This window comes from Mesoplodon mirus (assembly GCF_964341445.2).
Source record: "Mesoplodon mirus genome assembly, chromosome: 5".
Classification (NCBI taxonomy): Eukaryota; Metazoa; Chordata; class Mammalia; order Artiodactyla; family Ziphiidae; genus Mesoplodon; species Mesoplodon mirus.
In genome coordinates, this window is record NC_138980.1 from 77,277,550 (window position 1) to 77,290,986 (window position 13,437).

General features: G+C 38.3%; 1 pseudogene across 1 annotated transcript; it reads right to left on the bottom strand.

Moving 5' to 3' along the window:
• Positions 1-10,730: 10,730 nt before the first annotated feature.
• Positions 10,731-13,265, bottom strand: LOC309805380 (17S U2 SnRNP complex component HTATSF1-like; annotated as a pseudogene). Its single transcript has 2 exons — positions 11,279-13,265; positions 10,731-11,049 (listed from the first exon to the last, which is right to left on the bottom strand). The product of its transcript is annotated as a 17S U2 SnRNP complex component HTATSF1-like (transcript).
• Positions 13,266-13,437: the final 172 nt, after the last annotated feature.

Below are 13,437 nucleotides of genomic sequence, written 5' to 3' on the forward strand. Positions count from 1 at the left end.
TCAGAACATATATAATAAGAATGGCTTTTGATAGTAAAAGGAACATTCATTTCATGGCAAGAAAAATGAAAGTAATTGGCATATAGACTTAAATTTTTTGAATGCTATGAAAATGATGGTGTTCCCATATGGTGACTTATGTATTCTCAATTAAGTGTGAGGGGAGCTATCAGCTGAATGGAGTGGGGTGGATGAGGAATGGAAGATTGGGAAAGCATGAGGAAGTATTATATAGTGAAGAAAACATGAGAAACCAATTGGTTTAATGAAGATTGGGATTGACTGATGACATAAATTAGAGAGAGAAGAAGGCTGTGAGCCCTTTGATGAAGTTTTCAGAGGATGTGGTGGCAGAATCAAGACATGAGGATGTTATAGCAAGATTGCAGGGTCCTCACAGGACCAGGAATCATAATAGTCCAGAAGGGACCATGAGGTACACAGAGCATAACCTCTGGACCACAACATTTGGGGTATATGAGTATTTACCAACTCCACTTTAGTGGACCAAAGGGAAAATGGTACCCTCCAGGGACAGCCACATTTCCAATAAGGCAAATAGTTGGAAGGATGGGTTTGATAAGACATTGAGGGTTTATAGGGGATTTGGTATGCATAGATCTGGGTTCCAAGAGGGCCTAGAGGAAACTCTGGGAAGCAGGGAAAGTTAGAGAATGAGAATAAAGAAATGGGACACAATACATAGCCAGAGCTCAGAATCTTAGGGGAGTTGTTAAAATGCAAGTTCCCAGGACCTATATTCAACAGAGTTTCTGATTCAGGAGAGTTGGGTAGCACCTGAGAATCTGCATATTAAAAGATGCAAAAATGATTGTTACTCTGGCCTTGAGAACCATGTCTCTTGTTGGAGGCTGGGGACTGTGGCAATAAGAGCTTCCTGCAGTAGTTTGATGAAGAGGAGGAAGCATCACTCTTCACAAGATCAGGTTGTGTTGACTGAGAAACGCAATCGTACTTTCACTCTCTCACCTCACTGTTGAAATGTGACAGAGTACACAGCTGTATGGTAATCATACAGCTATGCCCCTGTCTCCAGAAGGATGTGAGTCAAATAGTTTACATAGACTAAATGTCAGATTAAATCAAGAGACCAAAATTCTGACTAAGGAAAAGACAATGAAAGCACTGCAAGAGGTTAGTAAACTCCATAGACAGTTTTAGTACTGCATTTTAACTTTGACTTTTAATTTGGTGAAGACATTGCCCAGAGCTTTCTGGTCCGAAAACCACAGTCTCAATAATAAATCCTTTCACTAGTAAAAAAGCAGATGTAACAAACAATGAAAGATCATCAATAATGTGGTTCAAACTTGATTTTTGTTACACATTTTAAAATTTACTTACAAATTTACTGATATGTAGGCAGAATTAACAGCCAGTGTTCTTCCTCAAGAAGACAACACTCATGTATGAAGTTTATAAAAAATATCAGATGCTTTTTCCTCTTCTCTTGAACTGTCTTAATTCATCTTAAATATGTCAACAAGTGGTAGAGTCTACAGGGAAGTGAATTTTATTGAGGGAGAAAATGACAACCTAAAAATTACTTCTACTGAGAAAGGCTGAGTATCTTAAATTCCCCCCTGTAATAACACTTAATTCAATTCTCTGCTATCTGTCTTATGCTTTCCTTAAAGATGCCAAGATACTTAACTTTAAAATTGTCTTGAAAGCATACATAAGCAGTGTATGGCAGTTTTTCAATTCAAATGACACAGAGGGTAAAGAGTAAAAAGTAAAAACCCACCCATTCCCCATCCAATTCTATACTTAATTAATTAGACTATCTGAAACTGTCCTTGTAAATATTTATATGTCTCAATGTATTTTTAACAATTTATAAATACCCTTTGTAACCTCCATTCTTACTGATATAACATGGAAATTATTCCATGTCAGCACATGCTGACTTTTCAGTCACTCTTTGTAATCATTGCAGAGCAACACAAAATATGGATTCTACCAATATTTATTTTACTTTTCTATATTTTAAGTTGTCTTCAATTTTTCAATTAATAATGTTGCCCTGAACTGAATATAATCTGACATAAATACTGGCTCACTATCAATAACTTTTTATTCCTAGAAGTAGAATTGTTGGGTCAAATATACATGCATTTTATATTCTGATAGGTACTATCCTCCAGAAAGTTGAACCCATTTATAGGCCCACCAACAATGCCTATAAGAGTTCTATTTTTAGTATGTTGCCAGCTCTAGACAGATCCAATCTTTTTAATTGTTCAAATCTCATTGGTAAAAAGTATCTCATCCTTATTTTAAGTTACAGTTTCCTAATTTGTAATGAATCTTAAGATTTCTTTCCCCAGTGCTTCATAGACATCTATAATTTTTCCATTGAATTTCACATTCCCTATGCTATAATTATTATTTGCATTATATCTACACAGAGTATAAGCCCCCAAAACAGTATTACAAATTATGCTTTAAACAATGAAATAATATTTTTTAAACAAAGAAATAACAAAATCTTTTATATTTACCCACATATCAACCATTTTCAGTACTCTTCATTCCTTCCTGAAGATAGGAGTTTCTACTTGCTCTTATTTTTCCTTGGTCTATAGAAGCTACCATCTTATTTCTTCTAATACACGATTCCTGGCTATAAATTTTTTTTATCTGAAACTTCTTTTATTTCATTTTCATCCTTATAGAATACATTTCTGGCATATAGAATTCTGGCTTCAGTTATTTATCATTTTAAAAATATTATTCCATTTTCTTCTGTCTTTCATAGTTTCAATGAGGAGTCAGCCATAATTCAAACTGGCGGTTTATTCTATTATTATTTTTTAAAATGTTTATTTCTTTATTTTTGGCTGTGTTGAGTCTTCGCTGTTGCACATGGGCCTTCTCTAGTTGCAGAGAGCGGGGGCTACTCTTCATTGTGGTGCACGAGCTTCTCATTGTGGTGACTGCTCATTGCAGTGGCTTCTCTTGTTGTGGAGCACGGGCTTTAGGTGCATAGGCTTTAGTAGTTGTGGCACGTGGGCTCAGTAGTTGTGGCTCACAGGCTCTAGAGTGCAGGCTCAGTAGCTGTGGTGCATGGATTTCATTGCTCCATGGCATGTGGGATCTTCCCAGACCAGGGATCAAACCCATGTCCCCTGCATTGGCAGGAGAATTCTTAACCACTGTGCCACCAGGGAAGTCCTTTATTATTATTTTTAATGTAACATGCTGTTTTATTCTCTAACTACTGTCAAGAATTTCTCTTTATCTGTAGTTTCCAGCAGTGTGATCATAATGTGCCTAGGTATGGTTTTCTTTGTATTTTTCCAGTTTGAGGTTTGCTGAGCTTCTGGTATACTGAAAAAATTTTATGTCTATTGCCAAGATTGCTTTCAAAAATAACCCTCAAACCCTCAAACCTGTGCTGTACAGTAGCTCCCTGTTGGTTATCTATTTTAAATATAGCAGTGTGTACATGTCAACCCAAAACGCCCAATCTCCCCTCCCATAACCATAAATTTGTTGTCTAAATTTGTGAGTCTGTTTCTGTTTTGTAAATAAGTTCAATTTGTATCATTTTTTAGGTTCTGCATATAAATGATATCATATGATATTTGTCTTTCTCTGTCTGATATACTTAACTTAGTATGATAATCTCCAGGTTCATCCATGTTGCTGCAAATGGCACTATTTCATTCTTCTTAATGGCTAATATTCCGTTGTATATAAGTACCGCATCTTCTTTATTGATTCATCTGTTGATGGACATTTAGGTTGCTTCCATGTGTTAGCTATTGTAAACAATGCTGCAATGAACATTGGGGTACGTGTATACTTTTGAACAATGGTTTTCTCTGGATATATACCCAGGAGTAGGATTGCTGGATCATATGGTAGCTCTATTTTGGTTTCTTAAGGAACCCCCATACTGTTCTCCATAGTAGCTGTATCACTTTACATTTCCACCAACAGTGTAGGAGGGGTCCCTTTCTCCACACCCTCTCCAGCATTTATTGTTTGCAGACTTTTTTTTTTTTTTTTTTTACGGTACACAGGCCTCTCACTGCTGTGGCCTCTCCTGTCGTGGAGCACAGCCTCCGGACGCGCAGGTTCAGCGGCCATGGCTCACGGGCCCAGCTGCTCCGCAGCATGTGGGATCCTCCCGAACTGGGGCACGAACCCGTGTCCCCAGCATCGGCAGGCAGACTCCCAACCACTGTGCCACAAGGGAAGCCCTTTTTGAAGACTTTTTAATGATGGCCATTCTGACTGGTGTGAGGTGATATCTCATTGTCTTATTTTTTTTTAAAAACATCTTTATTGTAGTATCTCATTGTCATTTTGGTTTGCATTTCTCTAACAATTAGTGTTGTTGAGCATCTTTTCATGTGCCTCTTGGCCATCTGTATGTCATCTTTGGAGAAAAGTCTATTTAGATCTGCAAATTTTTTGATTTGGTTTTTTTTTGTGATATTGAGCCACATGAGTTATTTGTAAATTTTGGAGATTAATCCCTTGTCGGTTGGATTGTATGCAAATATTTCCTCCCATTCTGTGGGTTGTCTTTTTGTTTTGTTTATGGTTTCCTTTGCTGTGCAAAAGCTTTTGAGTTTAATTAGGTTCCATTTGTATATTTTTGTTTTTATTTCCATTACTCTAGGAGGTAGGTCAAAAAAGACCTTGCTGTGATTTATGTCAAAGAGTGTTCTTCCTATGTTTTCCTCTAAGAGTTTTATAGTGTTCAATCTTACATTTAGGTCTTTAATCCATTTTGTGTTTATTTTTTGTGTATGGTGTTAAAGAATGTTCTAATTTTTTAATATGCAGCTGTCCAGTTTTTCCAGCACCATTTATTGAAGAGACTATCTTTTCTCCATTTTAGGGTCTTGCCTCCTTTGTTGTATATTAATTGACCATAGGTGCGTGGGTTTATTTCTGGGCTTTCTATCCTGTTCCATTGATCTATATTTCTGTTTTTGTGCCAGTACCATACTGTTTTGATGATGGTAGCTTTGTAGTATAGTCTGAAGCCAGGGCGGCTGATTCCTCCAGCTCTGTTTTTCTTTCTCAAGATTGCTTTGGCTATTTGGGGTCTTTTGTGTTGCCATACAGGTTTTAAGATTCTATTGTTGTTTTTCTAGTTCTGTGAAAAATGCCATTGGTAATTTGATAGGGATTGCATTGAATCTGTAGATTGCTTTGGGTAGTATAGTCATTTTGACAATATTGATTCTTCCAATCCAAGAACATGGTATTTCTTTCCATCTGTTTGTGTCATCTTCTATTTCTTTCATCAGCATCTTACAGTTTTCAGAGTACAGGTCTTTTGCCTCTTTAGGTAGGTTTATTCCTAGGTATTTTATTTTTTTGATGTGATAATAAATGGTATTGTTTCTTTAATTTCTCTTTCTGATCTTTCATTGTTAGTGTATAGAAATGCAACAGGTTTTTGTGTATTTATTTTGTATCCTGCAACTTTACTGAATTCATTGATGAGCTCTATTACTTTTCTGGTAGCATCTTTAGGATTTTCTATGTCAGGTCATCTGCGAACAGTGACAGTTTTACTTCTTTTCTGATTTGGATTCCTTTTATTTCTTTTCCTTCTCTGATTGCCGTGGCTAGGACTTCCAAAACTATGTTGAATAAGAGTGGCGAGAGTGGACATCCTTGTCTTCTTCCTGATCTTAGTGGAAATGCTTTCAATTTTTCACCATTGAGTATGATGTTTGCTGTGGGTTTATCATATATGGCCTTTACTATGTTGAGGTAGGTTCCCTCTATGCCCACTTTCAGGAGAGTTTTTACCATAAATGGGTGTTGAATTTTGTCAAAAGCTTTTTCTGCATCTATTGAGATGATCATATGGTTTTTATTCTTCAATTTGTTAATATGGTGTATTACATTGATTGATTTGTGTATATTAAAGAATCCTTGCATTCCTGGGATACATCCCACTTGATCATGGTGTATGATCCTTTTAATATGTTGTTGGATTCTGTTTGCTAGTATTTTGTTCAGGGTTTTTGTATCTATGTTCAGTGATATTGGTCTATAATTTTATTTTTTTGTGATATATTTTTCTGGTTTTGGTATCAGGGTGATGGTGGCCTCATATAACGAGTTTGAGAGTGCTCCTCTGCAATTTTTTGGAATAGTTTCAGAAGTCTATGTGTTAACTCTTCTCTGATTGTTTGATAGAATTTGCCTGTGAAGCCATCTGGTCCTGGACTTTTTTTTGTTGCAAGTTTTTAAATCACAGTTTCAATTTCAGTACTTGTGATTGGCCTGTTCACATTTTCTATTTCTACATGGTTCAATCTTGGAAGATTGTACCTTTCTAAGAATTTGTCCATTTCTTCTAGGTTGTCCATTTTATTGGCATATAGTTGCTTGTAGTAGTCTCTTATGATCCTCTTGATGAGTCTGGCTAAAGGTTTATCAATTTTGTTTATCTTTTCAAAGAACCAGCTTTTAGTTTCATTTTTCTTTTCTATTATTTTCTTCATCTCTATTTCATTTATTTCTGCTCTGATCTTTATGATTTCTTTCCTTTTACTAGCTATGGGTTTTGTTTGTTCTTCTTTCTCTATTTGCTTTAGGTGTAAGGTTAGGTTATTTGAGATTTTTCTTGTTTCCTGAGGTAAGACTATATTGCTATAAACTTCCCTCTTAAAACTGATTTGCTGCATCCCATAGGTTTTGGATAATTGTGCCTTCATTTTCATCTGTCTCTAGGTATTTTTTGATTTCCTCTTTGACTTCTTCAGTGATCCATTGGTTGTTTAGTAGTATATCGTTTAGCCTCCACGTGTTTGTGTTTTTTACAGTTTTTTTTTTTCTTGTAGTTCATTTCTAATCTCATAGCTTTATGGTAGGAAAAGATGCTTGATATGATTTCAATTTTCTTAAATTTACTGAGGCTTGCTTTGTGGACCAGCATTTGATCAATCCTGGAGAATGTTCCATATGCACTTGAGCAGAATATGTATTCTGCTTTTAGAATGGAATGCTCTTTAAATATCAATTAATTCCATTTGGTCTGAAGTTTCATTTAAGGCCTGTGTTTCCTTATTGATTTTCTGTCTGGATGAGATGTCCACTGATTTAATTGGGGTGTTAAAACTCCCCCACTATTATTGTGTTACTGTCACTTTGTCCTTTTATGGCTGTTAGTATCTGCCTTATGTATTGAGGCACTCTTATATTGGGTGCCTATATATTAACAATTGTTATATCTTCTTCTTGGATTGATCCCTTGATCATTATGTAATTTCCTTCTTTGTCCCTTGTAACAGTCTTTATTTTAAAATCTATTTTGTCTGATATGAGTATTGCTATTCCAGCTTTATTTTGGTTTCCATTTGCATGGAAGAACTTTCTCCATCCCCTCACTTTCAGTTTGTATGTGTCCCTAGATCTAAAGTGGGTCTCTTGTAGACAGTGTACAAAATAAGACAGGTCTTATATTTTGTATCCATTCAGCCAGTCTACGTCTCTTGGTTGGAGCATTTAATCCGTGTATATTTAAGGTAATTATCGATATGTATGTTCTTATTGCCATTTTGTTAATTGTTTTGGATGTGTTTTTGTAGGTCTTTTTTCTTACCTTCCTCTTTTGTTCTCTTCTCTTGTGATTTGATGACTAACTTTAGTGTGGTGTTTGGATTCCCTTTTATTTTTTTGTGTGTGCATCTATTATCGATTTTCAGTTTGCAGTTACCATGAGGTTTTGATGTGGCCATCTATATATAAACAAGATTGTTTTCAGTTGCTGGTCTTTTAATTTCAGATGCATTTCCAATATCCTACGTTGTGCTTTCCTCATCTCACAATTGCTTGTTTTGATATCATATTTGTGTGTGAATGATTTCCTTCCTTTATTGTATGGTTGGCTTTATCAGTGAGCTTTTCTATTCATAATTTTCTTGTTTCTAGTTGTGGCCTTTTCTTTTTCACCTAGAGAATTTCCTTTAGTATTTGTTGCAAAACTGGTCTGGTGGTGCTGAATTCGGTTAGCTTTTGCTTGTCTGTAAAGCTTCTGATTTCTCTGTCAAATCTGAATGAGAGCCTTGCTGGGTAGAGTATTCTTGGTTGTAGATTCTACCCCTTCATCACTTTATATTGTGCCATTCCCTTCTGGCCTGCAGAGTTTCTGCTGAGAAATTGGCCAATAACCTTATGGGAGTTCCCTTGTATGTTATTTTTGCTTTTCCCTTGTTGCTTTTAATATTTTTTCGTTGTCTTTATTTTTTGTCAGTTCGATTACTATGTGTCTCAGTGTGTTCCTCCTTGGGTATATCCTGCTTGGGACTCTCTCTGGACTTGGGTGACTGTTTCCTTTCCCATGTTAGGGAAGTTTTCAGCTATTATCTCTTCAAATACTTTCTAAGGTCCTTTCTCCCACTCTTTTCCTTCTGGGACCCCTATCATGCAATTGTTGGTGTGTTTAATTTTGTCCCAGATATCTCTTAGACTGTCTCCATTCCTTTTCATTCTTTTTGCTTTATTCTGTTCTGTAGCAGTGAATTCCACCATTCTGTCTTCCAGCTCACTTATCCATTCTTCTGCCTCAGTTACTCTGCTTTTGATTCCTTCTAGTGCATTTTTCATTTCAGTTATTGTATTGTTCATCTGTTTGTTTGTTCTTTAGTTGTTTTAGGTCTTTGTTAAACATTTCTTGTATTTTCTCTATCTGTGCCTCTATCTTTTTCTGAGATCTTGGATCATAGTGAGTATCATTACTTTGTATTCTTTTTCCAGTAGATTGCCTATCTCCACTTCACTTAGTTGTTCTTCTGGAGTTTTATCTTGTTCCTTCATCTAGGATATATTCCTCTGCGGTCTCATTTTGTCTGGCTTTCTGTGATTGTGGTTTCCATTCTGCAGGCTGCAAGGTTGTAGTTTGTCTTACTTCTGCTGTCTTCCCCTGGTGGATGAGGCTGTCTAAGAGGCTTGTGCAGGCTTCCATTTGGGAGGGACTGGTTTCTGCCCACTGGTAGGTGGAGTTGGGTCTTATCCCTCTGGTGGGCAGGGCTGAGTCATGGAGTGTGTCATTCAGGCAGCTGTGTGCTCAGGAACACTTTAAGCAGCCTGTCTGCTGATGGGTGGGGCTGTGTTCTTGCCCTGTTGGTTGTTTGGCCTGAGGTGTCCCAACACTGGAGCCTACAGGCTACTGTGTTGGGCTAGGTCTTGTTGAGAAAATGGTGGCCTCCAAGAGGGCTCACACCAATGAGTATTCCCCAGAATTACTGCTGCCAGTGTCCTTGTCCCTGTAGCTAACCACAGCCACCCCTCCACCTCCATAGGAGACCCTCCAGTACTACCAGGTAGGTCTCGCCCTGTCTCTTATGAGTTCACTGCTTTTTTCCCTGGGTTTTGGTGCATATGCGACCCTGTGTGGACCCTCCAAGAGTGGAGTTTCTGTTTCCCCCAGTCCTGTGGAATTCCTGTGATCTAACCCTGATGGACTTCAAAGCTAGATTCTCTGGGGGCTCCTCCTCCAATTGCCAGACCCCCAGGCTGGGGAGCCTGACATGTGGCTCAGAACTTTTACTCCTGTGGGAGAACTTCTGTGGTATAATTATTTTCCAGTTTGTGGGTCATCCACCTGGCATGTATGGAATTTGATTTTATCGTGATTGCACCCCTCTTACAGTCTCATTGTAGCTTCTTCTTTGTCTTTGGATGTAGGGTATCTTTTTTTGGTAGGTTCCAGTATTTTTTGTTGATGGTTTTCAGCATTTAATTTTGATTTTGGTGTTTCTTCAAGAAGAGGTGGGCTCATGTCCTTCTGCTCCACAATCTTGTCTCCCAATCTAGTCTCCAAAGATTTTAAAGAGCTATGAATTAGTAAAAAAAGTTCATTCAGATTTATAGCATTTTAATCTAAATTAAAAATATAAAGTCAAAACAGTTTTTTAATGGGAATGGTAAAGAACAGCCAGATCATCAATATAAAAATTAAATGCCAATTTCTTCATTTACTTAATACTTTTTAAATAAAGACAATTAATCCATTCTCATTTATATAGTGGTAACATGGATATCCTTAGATTTATTTAACTTTTTCTATTTCTATTCATTAAAAAAATTTCTTTCTCTTAAAATTATGGATTTTTGCAAAACTGATATTATTTCTCTTTCATTTTTTTTTCATTTGAAAGTGTGACCTTTTATTTCTATGCTACTTATGGTTAACCTTTACATTTAAAAAATGTTTTAACTTTATAACACGTTTTCCTAACAATGACAAAAAGGAACTATCTGCAACTTCTTTTCCCACCAAAATAAACTTTTTAGCATGTGGAGGCAACATGAGGCAAAGTCAACTTTACTTCTGGTTGTACAGAGAATTAGGTTTATGGGCAAAGGAGTTTGCTGCTGGGTCCTACTCTACTTCCTTTTTTTTTTCATATTAACAACTTATTTTTTATTTTTGAATATCACAAACTTCAATCAGAATACTTTAAAAAATATTATTCTGTATGTGCTTAACAAATTTGACAAAGGGCAAGGATCCAGTTGACTTGTATTATGCTATGAAGTTTGAACTGAATAGCCAATTCACATATATTTAAAATTGTTAAGTACAGGTAACCATGAATACTTCACTGCACTATCTGATGGCATCCTACCTCTATGCACACGTTCATGTAACACTACTAGTAATTACCCTGGAGCAGAGGCAAAATGGAGATGGAGGAATTGCCCTACAAAGCAAGTTTAAGGGATTAAACAGCGTCGTCATCATCGTCATCACTACTGAGGACAAAGCTGCTGCCTGTGGACCGGGGGGCCCTTCCTCCTTAACATTCCCTAAACCACCTGCAGTCCCTCTCTCATCGGAATCTTCAAACAACTTGTCACTGGAATTGTCATCAAACAACTTCTCGGTGGAATCGTCATCTTTGAACATCTTTTCATCTATGTCTTCATCTTCCTTTACATCTACATCTTCCTCATCTTCTTTTCCATCTGAATCTTCAAACACCTTTTCATCTGCATCGTCTTCTTCATCTTTTTCATTTGCATCTCCCAGCCCCTTTTCTTCTGCATCTTCTTTTTTTTTTTTTTTTTTTTTTTGCTGTACGCGGGCCTCTCACTGTTGTGGCCTCTCCCGTTGTGGAGCACAGGCTCCGGACACGCAGGCTCCGGACACGCAGGCTCAGCAGCCATGGCTCACGGGCCCAGCCACTCCACAGCATGTGGGATCTTCCCGGACCGGGGCACGAACCCGTGTCCGTTGCATCAGCAGGCGGACTCTCAACCACTGCGCCACCAGGGAAGCCCTCTTCTGCATCTTCTTCATCCTCCTTTTCATCTGACTCATCGTCAAATACTTTTTCATATGTTTCTTCCTTCTCATCTGACTCTTCATCAAATTCCTTCTCAGAGCCTTCTTCATCAAACACTTTCCTGGAGCTGTCATCTTTGAATTCTGATTTTTCAGAGTCATTTTCTTCTAACTCTTCTTCAGAAACATTTTCATTACATTCCTTTTCAGAGCCCTCTTCCTCAAAACCTTTCTCAAGGCCGTTTTCTTTTAACTCTTTTTTCAGAGTCATCTTCAAACTGCTTTTCTGAGCACTCTTCAGACCCTTGTTCTGAGCTGTTGTCTTCAGCTGCCTTTTGGGGGCTGGCCTCCTCTTCAGACTCCTGCTCAAGGCCATTCTCATCAGGATCCGTTTTGGGTCTCTTCTTTTTGGACTCTCATTCAGGGCCATTCTTTTTTGACTATTTTTTAGTACTACCCTCTTCATGCTATATCTCGGGGCTGCCTTCTCTGGACTCTCCATTGGAGAAGTCTTCTTCATGCTCTCTTTTGGGACAGCCTTCCTCAAAGTCTCTTTCGAGGCAGCTCTTTTCAGATTCTTTTTGGGGACAACCTTCTTCAGCCTCTTTTTCAGGGCCACTTCTTTTAGCATCTTTTTCAGAAGTAACTTCTTCATCCTCTTCCCTATCTTCTGTTTTTTCAAACTTCTTTTCATCTATAAGTTCTTCAAATGACATTTCAGTTGCGGCTTCTTGAACATTCATTTGAGATGTGCCAGGGTGCTCTGAAAAATGCCTAACTCTAGAAGGCCCCACCCTTCTGGAGCACAGATGGAATCTGAAAGCTGAAGGCCTCTGTTGGCCTCGGGAGTGTTGAGGAAAGCCTCCCATCCTCTCAGCCTTTCCTCCCTTTCTCTTGTGGTCTCCTCCACCTGATAATCTGTAGTCCCATCCCACACTTGGGCAGTGATTTGATGGCCACCAAACCACATTCCATTGAGGGTTTGAATACAATAACCAGCTTCCTCCTGACCCCTAAAGGACACAGAGGCCAGACCATGAGGGTGCCTATCAAAGAGAAGGAGCTTCCTAATTTGTCCAAACTTTGAACACTCTACTTGAAGGTCTTCTCTGATCTCGTTTGGCACCAGTGGATCATCCTCAAAATCCATATGATGAAACATTTTTGATGATGACAACTTGCTCATGGTGTATTCAGGATTGGCCAGCTCTTCTCTAAGGTCTCCAATCCAACTGCTTTTGTTGCATAGACAACTTTTTCTTGAAGTCTTTGCACTTCTTCTTCTGCTTGAGGTGTCATATTCCCCTTTCAGTTGAAAATTTGCCACATCCATGTGTAATCTGTAGTCTCTAATTTCATCTTCATCCAAAAGTTTTAATGCGAGATCCACAGATTCTCTCTTCATATAATCTCCTTTAAGATTTCCTTGATTATCTTTGTAAAGCTTGACCTTAAATTCTTCTGTTTGAAGATCTCTCATAATAATGCAAAACTTGGACATGAGCTGTATAAATTCATCCACTGTAATGTCTGGAGGCAAATCAGACACATATACATTTGTGTTTCTGTCTTCTTCAACATGAAACCATCCTGATTCAGCCTTTCTCTTTTCTCCCCTCTTTTTGGGATAACTGGGTTCGGGAGTTTTTCTTTGTGGAGGTTCTTCTGTAGTCCTAGCACTGACATCTTGGACACTCGCAGTAGAACTAGATGCACCATCATTAGAAAATCCATAATTGGCCTGATATGTAGCAATAAAATCTTCAGTGATCTTGGGGAACCAAGCCTTCTTGTCCAGGCCCCATTCATATGGGGTGTCAGTCAGCTGCTGCCCGAAAGAATCAGTTTCTCCACTGGGATCTTTCTGGGTATCACAGTCCTTGGTGTCTCCATACAATTCTTGCATTCGCAACTGCTCATCAAACTCGTTATTCGCATCCAAGTTGTTGCCACTCATGTTGCCAACTCAGCCCAGGGGCAGGGTCCAGGTGAGTGAAGAGGCCAAGCTGATGCTGGTTCACCCTGCCAGGTCTTGCTGCTGCTGCTCAATCCAGAACACGGCAGGAGCGCAAACACGAGCTGCTGCCACCGATTGGGTCTGAGACGACTGCGGCTCCCGCGGCAACGTCCAGAAACCACTTGAA